A 6,000-nucleotide genomic window follows, 5' to 3' on the forward strand; every position below is an offset into this window, starting at 1 on the left:
AGTCAGTACAAATACAGTCTGGTACAGTCAACACTAGTACAGTCTGGTATGGTCAATACTAGTGCAGTATGGTACAGTCACTAATACAGTCTGGTACAATCACTAGTATAGTCTGGTACAGTCAATGCTAGTACAGTATGGTACAGTCAACACTAGTACAGTCAGTAGACAGTCTGGTACAGTCACTGATACAGTCTGGTACAGTCACTAATACAGTCTGGTACAGTCATTAGTATATTCTGGCACAATCACTCAACAGTAGTACAGTCACTAATACATACAGTCTGATACAGTCACTAATACAGTCTGGTACTGTCTCTAGTACAGTCACTAATATAGTCTGGTACAATCACTGATACAATCACTAATGCAGTCTGGTACAGTCACCAGTATAGTCTGGTACAGTTACTCAACAGTAGTACAGTCTGGTACAGTCAACACTAGTCTAGTACAGTCAACACTAGTACAGTCTGGTACACTCTGGTGCAGTTACTAGTACAGTTCGGTACAGTCAACACTAGTATAGTCTAGTACAGTCGCTAATATGGTCTGGTAGTTACTCAGCAGCAGTACAGTCTGGCACAGTCACTAGTACAGTCTGGTTCACTAGTAGTCTGGTACACTAGTACAGTCTGGTATACTAGTACAGTCTGGTTCACTAGTAGTCTGGTACACTAATACTGTCTGGTTCACTAGTACAGTCTGGTTCACTAGTAGTCTGGTACACTAGTACAGTCTGGTATACTAGTACAGTCTGGTTCACTAGTAGTCTGGTACACTAATACTGTCTGGTTCACTAGTACAGTCTGGTTCACTAGTAGTCTGGTACACTAGTAGTATGGTATACTAGTACAGTCTGGTTCACTAGTACCATCTGGTACACTGATATGGTCTGGCACACTAGTACAGTTTAGTACACTAGTACAGTCTGGTTCACTAGTACAGTGTGGTACACTAGTACAGTCTGGTTCACTAGTAGTATGGTATACTAGTACAGTCTGGTACACTAGTACAGTCTGGTTCACTAGTACAGTCTGGTACACTAATACAGTCTGGTACACTAATACAGTCTGGTTCACTAGTATTGTCTGGTACACTAGTATGGTCTGGTTCACTAGTACGGTCTGGTACACTAGCATAGTGTAGTTCACTAGTACAGTCTGGTACGGTCACTCAGCACAAGCATAGTTGATATTTACTTGGTGGCCACTTTATTAGGGTACTGGGTATGCCTACCATGGTACTCAGAACATCCCAAGTTTTTCATGGCATTGATTCACGAAGTTGCTGGCAATATTCCCTTGTGATGTTTATGTTGGCATGATAGTATCATGCTCTTGCTGCAGCTGTGTCAGCTGCACATGCCATGAACTTCCCATTCTATCACATACCGAATGTTTTGGCCAAATTCTGAGCCTACCATGTGCTTGTCACAGCAGAAATTGCAATTTTTCAGACCAGGCGATGTTTTTCAAATGTTCATCTGTCCAGTTTTGGTGAGACTGTGACCACTGTAGACTTAGTTTACTGTTCTTAGTTGACAGGAGTGAAACCCAGTGTGGTCTGTTGCTGCTGTTGCCCATCCATGTCCAGGTTAGATTATTATTATTATTATAATCAAAAAGAAGCGCTAAGCCACAAGGGCTATACAGCGCTGCAGGGTAGGGAAGGAAGCAAGGGAATTGGATGGCAGAAGGGAGGGGGGATGATCAGCAGGTTACAGAAAACAGCGGGGCAGGGGATAGTACGGGGGTAGAGGGTAGCAAGAGATACAAGTAGAAAGGGCTGAAAGTATCAGAATTTGTGAAGTAAGTCAGTCGTTGTCAAAAAGTCAATGAGAGAGTCCGGATGAAAGGTGGGTCCATCAGCGAGAAGGGAAGGTAAAGAGAGAGCAGCGGGGCGAAGACGACGACAGAGGTAAATTCTGCGTGCTCGTTGATAAAGTGGGCAGTCCAACAGAATGTGGCTGACTGATAATGGAGCTTGGCAATTCTCACAGAGAGGAGCAAGACGCCTCTCCATGAGATATCCATGAGTAAGACGAGTATGGCCAATGCGAAGACGGGAGAGAGTAGTCTCCCAACCTCGACACTGGTGATAAGAAGACGGCCAGTAACCTATACTCGGTTTAATAGACTGAAGTTTGTTGCCGAGCATAGTAGACCAACGTTGTTGCCAACGGGTGTGAAGGTGGGAAGATATTACAGCAAAATAGTCCGTACATGGAATACCTCTATAGGAAACTGGTAGGTCATGTACTGCTGACCGCGCAGCAGTGTCTGCCTGTTCATTGCCCTGTACGTCAACATGACCAGGGACCCAACAAAAAACAATATCTTTATGCTTAGTAAAGATGCGGCGTAGCCAAAGTTGGATACGGAGGACTAAGGGGTGAGGTGTATCAAATTTTTGTATAGCCTGTAAAGCACTAAGGGAGTCTGAGACAACCACAAATGATGACACAGGCATAGATGCAATACGGATAAGTGCTGTAAGGATGGCATATAATTCAGCAGTAAAAATACTAGCTGAAGATAGTAAATGCCCTTGTACGACGCTGTCCGGAAACACTGCTGCGAATCCTACGCCGTCAGAAGACTTAGAGCCATCTGTGTACACAGCAATGGCATGAGAATGAGAGTGAAAGTGGTCAAGAAAAAGAGAGCGGGAAGCGACCGTAGACAGTTGGGCTTTCGAGCAAGGGAGGGAGAAAGAACAGACTCGAACAGCTGGAACTTCCCAGGGGGGTAGGGAAAAGTGAGATGCTACATGTACATAGAAAGGTGGTAGTTGAAGAGAAGACAAGAGCGAATGAAGGCGAAGAGAGAAGGGACGGAGTAAGCAGGGGCGGCGAACAAATAAAGAATGTCTACTAATATCAGTGACCATTCTATAAATGGAAGGATTGCGGAGATCATGAGAGCGTACATAGTAGCGCAGGCAATGGGCATCACGGCGATCGGATAAGGATGGAACGTTCGCTTCTGCATAGAGGCTTTCGACAGGGGAAGAGCGAAAAGCACCAAGGCATAAACGTAATCCTTGGTGATGAATGGGGTTGAGGCTAGAGAGAGTAGCAGGAGATGCCGCTGAATAGATCTGGTCACCATAATCAAGTTTCGATAAAATAAGGGTGGAATGTAGGTGAAGGAGGGTTCGACGATCAGCTCCCCACGAAAGATGAGCAAGGGTTTTAAGAAGGTTCAGCCGGCTGTGACAAGTTGCCTTCAGAGAGGTAATGTGAGGTTTCCAGGATAACCTACGATCAAAGAGGAGGCCCAGAAACTTGACTGTATCACGTTCAGGGATACGTGAGCCATAGAGGTACAAAGGATGATCAGAGATGACAGAGCGTCTAGTGAAAGTGATTTGGTGGGTTTTAGTGCTGGAAAATTTAAACCCATGTGTGGTGGCCCAATTGGAAACACGGTCGACTGCATGCTGGAGAGAAACTGTAAGGAGGTGACAGTCAGCGCCTGCACAGGCAATAGCGAAGTCATCAACATAGAGTGATGACCAAATATTTGATGGAAGACTAGAGGCCAAATCATTAATAGCAAGGAGAAAAAGTGTTGTGCTCAGAACACATCCCTGGGGGACACCTTCAGCTTGGACAAAGTCCGGGGAGAGCACATTATTAACCCGAACACGGAAATGCCTGTCAGTTAAAAAGTTCTTAAGGAAGGATGGTAGATTGCCTCGAAGGCCTAAGGAGTGGGCTTGGGCTAAAATATTATACCTCCAAGTTGTGTCATATGCCTTCTCAAGGTCAAAAAATATGGCAATAACTGAGTGGTTATTCGCAAAGGCATTACGAACATACGTATCCAAGCGCAGTAAGGGGTCTATGGTAGAACGTCCCTTACGAAAGCCATATTGACGAGTGGAGAGACTGTTGTGTGTCTCTAAATACCACACTAAACGTCTATTTACTAGACGTTCCATTACTTTGCAAACTGCACTGGTAAGAGCAATGGGACGATAGTGGGAGGTTTCATGTCCCGTAGTGCCTGGTTTGCGGAAAGGGAGAACAATGGCGGATTTCCACAGCTGTGGAAGAACTCCTTGTGACCAAATAAGATTGTAAAGGCGTAATAGGACTGCAAGGGCTGACTGATGTAAATGTTGTAGCATACGAATATGAATGTCGTCGGGCCCAGCTGCCGATGATCGACAAGCTGAGAGTGTTGCCTCCAGTTCTTGAAGTGTAAAAGGCACATTATACTGTTCTTCTCTGAGAGAAGAAAAGTCCAAGGGTGCTAACTCTCTGGCAGACTTTGAGGAAAGAAATGAGGGGCATAGATGGAGTCCCTGAGAAATACGGACCAGATGATTGCCAATTTCATTGGCAACATCTAGTGGGTTTGCTATATCAACACCGGCAACCCGCAGAACAGGAGCCGGGTCAGGAGAATATTTACCACTCAGTTTTCGTACTTTTTTCCAGACTGCACTCATAGAGGAAGCAGAGGTGATGGTGGAGACATAATCTCGCCAGCAAGTGCGTTTAGCGTCACGGATGACACGGCGAGCGATCGCACGCTTCTGTTTAAAATCAAGGAGTCGCTCTGTGGTTCTATTGTACCGGTACCTGCCCCATGCAGCGCGTTTCAAACGTACTGCACGAGCACAAGCAGGAGACCACCAAGGCACGCATTTCTGAGAATGCCTGCCCGAAGTTTGGGGTATAGAATGAGAAGCTGCGGTGAAAACGGAGGACGAGAAGAGGTGTAAAAGCTCATCGATGGAGGACGAAGAAGGAACCTCTTTAAAAACAGTCAGGTGTGAGTAAAGGTTCCAATTTGCCCGATTAAATTGCCAGCGTGGGGTGCGAAGAGGTGGCGTATATGAAGGGGAAGTAAGAATGATTGGGAAATGATCACTGTCATGTAAGTCCGGGAGAACAGACCAAGTAAAGTCTAATGCGGCGGAGGAAGAGCAAACTGAGAGATCGATGCAAGAGAGAGTATGAGTCCGAGGATCAAAATGGGTGTGAGTACCTGTATTTAAAACATGGAGGGGGTGGGTGGCAAGAAAAGCCTCTAACTGAATTCCACGGGAATCACAGTGAGACCCTCCCCAGAGGAAATGGTGGGCATTAAAATCACCAAGTAACAGAATCGGTGGCGGTAATGACGAAACAAGGAAGGCAAAATCCGGAATAGATAATGCCCGAGAAGGAGAGAGATATAAAGAACAGAGCGTATACCACCTATGTAAGTGGATACGGGCTGCTGTGTAATGCAGCGAAGTATGAATAAATAGCTGATGGTACGGAATATCAGTGCGGAGAAGAAGGGCACTTTCATTAAAGGTCCCATCAGGAAAAGGATCTGAAGAATACAATAAATTATAGCCTGAGATGTGAGAAATAACAGCAGAGTGTAATTTTGGTTCCTGTAAGCAAACACCAACAGGGGCAAACTGGGAGAGTAACATCTGAAGCTCACCCCGATTACCCCTGAGGCCGCGTATATTCCACTGTAAAAAGGCCATGATTGGCAATGATAAAGATACTTGAAATCCGCAGGTAAGGGTTCCTACGGACTAGAAGGGTTAGAAAAGTCCACATGCGGAGGCAGTGGAAAATGTTCAAGCAGCGAAGGAACGGTGCGCTGTGAAGAAAGGAGTTGCGCAGATGGAGCAGAGGAGAGAGAAAGAGCGGAAGGTGGATCAGTGTCCATTGATGGTTTGGTCTCTGCAATATATTCAGAGATTGCTTCAAGTGTTTCGGAATTCAGAGATGTCGTATGGGAGACAATATTGGGAATGGTAGGGGGAGGATGAGTAAAGATTGGAACTGTATTGGACTGTACCAAGGTAGGGGGGGGCGAAAGGGTGGAGGGAACTGGAGAAGCGTGGCAGGGGACAGAAGAGACAGGAACCTGGGAGGTGGCAGAAGAGGAAGGAACTTGGGAGGGAACAGGGGAGGAAGGTACATTACGAGGAGGAGGGTGAACCTCTGCACTTGTAACTGAGCCAGTGAGAGGGGAAGAACTA

Source organism: Cherax quadricarinatus, chromosome 93, assembly GCF_038502225.1.
Source record: "Cherax quadricarinatus isolate ZL_2023a chromosome 93, ASM3850222v1, whole genome shotgun sequence".
NCBI lineage: Eukaryota > Metazoa > Arthropoda > Malacostraca > Decapoda > Parastacidae > Cherax > Cherax quadricarinatus.